Below are 5956 nucleotides of genomic sequence, written 5' to 3' on the forward strand. Positions count from 1 at the left end.
TTAAAGAGGATTTAACGTTTATTTAAAGACTACAATTTGATCCCTCTGAAATAATTAAATTAAAAATATGTACACAAAAAATACTACAAAGCAGTGTTTGTGAGTGTATCGCGTATGTCTGTTACACTCTCACGCTAAAACGGTTGGATGGATTTAAATAAAATTTAGTTTAGATGAAGTTTTTTTCCCACGATTTTATAACAGTAAGATACATCTGTTACAGACAGATGAAAATCAGGAAAGACTTAGAGATATATTGATTCATTCAACTTAGGAATTTAAACTAACATTTTTATAATAAATGGTGGGTATGTGGTGGTGAGTACATATAATAAAGTCTGCCATCCTTTCGGTATGAAACTGAAAAACGTCGATTCTTGATAGTTGAAGTGATACGAATACTAACTGTGCGATCTCGGACTAGATAGTCAGACATGTGTCTATAACAGATACAAGGGCTTTAACTAGGCTGAGATTTCCACGAAAATTAAGAGATGGGTAGGGTACCTCACCCACGTAAGACAATGTAATTTTATTAAAACTCCATACACGGTCAAAGGTCCCGATCTTGTGATAAACCACTCTTTTATTCTGAAAAAAAAAAACTGGAAAAATATAATGTCAGTTTACTTCACTCAGGCTCAGGAAATAATTTGTTTGTCTTTAAAGTGGTGCAGAGGTACGATACCTTTCCTTAGCAAGTTTAACTTGCTTTTGACCAGTTTTTATCACACAATGTCGCTTATTAAAATCACAATACTTTAACGAAATAGCATTAAACGCCAATTTTGCAAATGTCTTACAAGTGTTTACAATCCTATGTAACTTTAGCATAGATTATCTACCCTTTTACCGCAATGCCAGCGGACGACGCGCTCCATTAGACACCTAACATAGCATACATCGGCCGATATAAACTAACGATCCATAGACAATCACGTTACTTCTGATATTGGTAATGCCAAATTAAGTAATGATGGCGATGAAAATCAATGTTATGGAGATAATCGGCGTGCTTTAGTCTATTTATACAGAATTTATTGCGAGCAAATATAGTCGACTGGAGTTGAGTGCGGGATGACCGTAAAAGTAACAAAATTTTGAGTTGAAATAAAAAATACAAAAAGACTGCTAAACCAATCTTAATTTGATTGCTTAATAACGACATCTCTTGTCAGGGTGAGCGGTTAGAATGAATGGAAAGAAAGAAAGAAAAGGAAAGAAAAGATTTATTTGGCTTAAAAAATGTACACCTAAAAACTGAGACTAGTGGTTGCAACTAGAAACTGTGTTACTAGTGACACAGCAGATACAAATGGGTCTTCACTCAGCATGGTTTTTCGCACATTATGTGCAGTAAATGGGCTGGGATGACCATGGTTAGTTCCAATGGAATGCTGAAAGTTCTCGATGAGGGCTACAGCATAGATCTCGCTAGCGTCGCTGTTAAGTGACTAAATAAAGAAGCAAAAAAGCTGAAATATGTGGGATGGATAAATCGTTTATTTACCCTGATCCAGTGTGTGTAGGGTCATAGCACGATCGGTTCGATTCCCAGCGCTGGTCTATTTTTATGGTTCTGTGCATCTATGTTTCAGTTGGAATAGATCCACAGTGTAATAACTATTATTGAACTATGACCAGCTTACCGATTAGCAATTTGCTGTAACTGACGAAAAATATTTTTTTCTGTTACATAACACCGTTGAAATATCTCCAAATCTTTATGAAAAATGGCTCCTTATTTCCTGCTAATACTTGCTTTGAGAAAGCGGTTGCGTGGACAAAAAATGACGGCAATATCCTTTGATAATCTTTTAGGACTCGCCGAAGGATAGCGGAGGTTTGTTTTTGATTTAACATTACATTTTCAACGCCACTAGCTGGTGCCTGCGGTTTGACCCTCACGGAAATATAAATATGAATTGAAGTTTCGAAAAAAAAAAATTAGTCGTTGTGAAACAATGGCTTTCTTACTAATGCAACAAAACAGTATATTTTGTTTATTTGTTTGCGCTTTTATAAGTCCATACACTCAAGAATTAAAGCGGAAATTACACTTTGTTGTTCGCCGCAAGCTGCATGCGGCGACCGCAAACTTGTGAAGAACACTGTAGTCGGCCGCATTCGGCGAGCGACAGCTGTCACCGCCTTAATATGGCCGCCGCAGTAGGCGGACAGACTAATGTAAAGGCGACGGTCGTTCGCCGAAGTAGTTTGACACAAGTTCGGCGACCGCATTAGGCGAACAACAAAGTGTAATTTCCGCTTAAGTAGTAAATTGTATGAAAAATTCTTTAAAAAAAAATAAAAAAAAATTGCTTTGCTTTTTCTACCGGCGGATGTTCGACTGTTTTTTATGTGTTATTCGGTACGTGTCACTTGTCAACCATGGTGGTGAAGTTAAAATAAAATATAGAGGTTTTTGTTGACTCTGTTATGTTTTTTTTTTAAATGGTTAAGTGCCATATCGAAAAACTCGTCACTAAAACGCGTTATAGTTAATCCCTGATTTACATAAGCTATATCTTATCTTGGCAAAGTGAAAAGCAGTTACGGGACGCAGAGAAAGCCATTAAATATAAACAATCAAATGAGTAAACAATGAAAATTGATGATGATGATGCCTGATGTATCATCAGACAAATAAGTGGTGTACCAATTTTTAAACAAGTCCCTATCTATTAATGAATATGTCGCTAGAGTCGAACTTTCAAGTTGACGGACACGTCTATTGGCATTTCTGTTTTATGACATGCAAACGATTATCAACTTTAGGGTGGTAGACCACATATTTGGCTCATGGTAAGTACATGGCAATTTCAGCTATGCGGTGACTGTCTTTTCGTCCTAATTGAAAGAGCTCTGATGACATGTAATGTATGTTAGCAGGTGGTCTATCTTGGATTGATTCACTCTTTGCGTCTAGTTTTTTTTTGTTTTTTCTACCTCAAACGAAACTTAGAGTGGGAACTAGAACCTTATTAAAATTAAGTCAATATTTGTGATATTTTGAGAATCTAATAAAGAATTAACCTTGACCGTTTGTTCTAGTCTGATTACCTAGTATAACGTAATAAATAAATAATAAAATAATACCATCCAGAGTCTAGATTCTAGACCATAATCGTAATTCTATGCCTAAAAGACATGTCCTTGCTGAATCACGAGCGAGCTTTGCCAAAAACTATTAACAGCTAAATTTATGTCTGTTTTGTTCCTTATACAGCCCGACATTGAAATGCCGAAAATCTTGCCAAATTCCCGGCGCTATTATAAATTTAAAAGCCAGGGCTTGATAAAGTAAACGACGCAACTTTTAATTGACGAAAATCGAAGATCTCGTGATAATTTGGCGAGTTTGAGCGAAGTTGGCGTTGACTTGGCTCGAAACATCCCGCTTAGCTCGTTACACGGGTTCATGGCACAATACTATTTATTTACGAATTTCTGTTTTAATTATCTAACTCTAAGTACTGTACCTACATTAGAAATTTACTATAAATTTGGATTAAGATTGTTTTTTGGAGTCTTTTTGTATTTTTTATTTCAACTCCAAATAACTCCAAAACGAAAATACAAACTGAAACATGAAACCAGCGCTGGGAATCGAACCCAGGTCCTCAGCATTCCGTGCTGTGTGCAATCAATCAAATTAATTAATAGCAACATCTTTTGTCCGGGTGAGTGGTTACTTCCGAAGGAGTGTTCACTACTTGGGTGAGAGCTAAAACATAGATGTCGTTAATGTCGCTGCTTAAGTGGCTAAGAAAAAAGCAGGCTGAAATGTGTGGCGCATTGGAGAAATTTGTGTCTAAACTCCTGTCGAGTGGTGGTGTAGGGGTTATAGCACGCAGCACGGAATGCCGAGGACCTGGGTTCGATTACCAGCGCTGGTCTCTTTTCTGGGTTTTTTCTGTGTATACACGTTTCAGTTTGTATTTTCGTTCATAAGTTTGGAGGAAGGAAACCGTCGTGTGGATGCACACACCTGCAATAATTTTTATGCAAGTGTGTACAGTGTGCAGTGGTGTTTGTCAAGTTTCTACTTAAGAAAACTAGAACCAAAGCCTTCTCCTTCTGAGAGGAAACCTGTGCGCAGTGCCAGCAGAGAGACGAATATAGGCTGGAGGTGAGATGAGATTAATTGCCTTTACCAGGATAGGGGCTCTAGAAAAATTCCGATGGAAACATTTTAAGGGCTTATGATTGGTTTTTTGGAGTCTTTTTGTATTTTTTATTTCAACTCCAAATTTTTTACTTTTACGGGTATCCCGTGAAACCATATCGAAAATACAAACTGAGACATGGATGCACAGAAAAATCAGAAAAAGAGACCAGCACTGGGAATCGAACCCAGGTCCTCAGCAATCCGTGCTGCGTACTATAACCCCTACACCACTGCTGGACAGGAATCTGGACACGAATTTTTCGTATGCATACATATCTCAGGTTGCTTATTTCTACTATGCTACTAAATTTGGAGTTGAAATAAAAAATACAAAAAGACTCCAAGAAACCAATCATAATTATTAGTATGTATCTATATAATTATATTTATCCATTGCTTAGTACCCATAATACAAGCTTTGTTAAGCTTACTTTGGGACTAGGTCAATTGGTGTGAATTGTCCCGTGATATTATTATTATTATTATTATTATAATTTGATTGCTTAGTAGCGACATCTCTTATCTGGGTGAGCGGTTAGTTCCGATCGAGTGTGACGTCTATCGACGAAACATAGATGTCGCTAGTGCTGCTGCTTAAGTAGCAGTAGTAGGGGTTTCTGATTTTTTTCCATTCAAATATTTGATTTAGAGTGTATCGCGTCTGTGACGACGTACAGTATGAACATCGATCAATGTTGGGAAACAATTTATTGTCAATCACAATTTAAAAGCCTGAAAAACATTGACAAAACTGTTCACTCAAACTAATACAACCATCGATGGATGATGATGATGATGACGAATATATCAAAGGATGTCAAATCTGAGTAAATAGTAAATATATTATTATTATTATCATAACCCAACCATCTGCTTAATAATATAATCGGGTCGAAAATACAAACTGAGACATGGATGCACAGAAAAACCAGAAAAAGAGACCAGCGCTGGGAATCGAACCCAGGTCCTCAGCAATCCGTGCCGCGTGCTATAACCCCTACACCACCGCTGGACAGGAATCTAGACACGAATTTTTCCTATGCATACATATCTCAGGTTGCTTATTTCTACTACGCTACTTATGCAGCAGCACTAGCGACATCTATGTTCCGCTCTCATCGAGAGACGTCACACTCTTTCGGAACCAACCGCTCACCCAGACAAGAGATGTCGCTACTAAGCAATCAAATTATGATTGGTTTTTTGGAGTCTTTTCTATTTTTTATTTCAACTCCAAATTTGTTACTTTTACGAGCGTACTCGAAAAACTCAGAGGTGCGAGCCGGGGTACTTAGTATTGATCAACGTGTATAAATACTTCAAAAGACAAGGATAACAACTTGAAACCTGAATATCAATGAATTTGTAACAAAAACAATGCAAACCATAATTATTACAGCAGTTACCTACGAGCGTTTGCATTTCGAGATGCCAACTGAGCCAACCTCAACATGCACCAATTCACTTACCATACTATTACTGACAGTATATTGGTGTTTACCCTCCTGAGTCCTAACATTAACAGACTTAGTGCTTAAGACCTAGACGTGGATGACCTGCTTTGTTATTTTGTATATTATTTCAAAATTCTTAGAATTCAATTCACAAATTATTCAATGAACAATTTGTACTTTACAAAGTACTTTCGGCCGTTATTCTTAGTGTTAATTGGTCCTTTATAAAGTACGCGAGGACTCAGGAGGATACAGAAACTTCAGTAGGTAGGTACAACAAATGATTTTCACCAAAATGTAATTTTAAAACTATTTATGAATTATTACATAT

Source organism: Choristoneura fumiferana, chromosome 3, assembly GCF_025370935.1.
Source record: "Choristoneura fumiferana chromosome 3, NRCan_CFum_1, whole genome shotgun sequence".
Classification (NCBI taxonomy): domain Eukaryota; kingdom Metazoa; phylum Arthropoda; class Insecta; order Lepidoptera; family Tortricidae; genus Choristoneura; species Choristoneura fumiferana.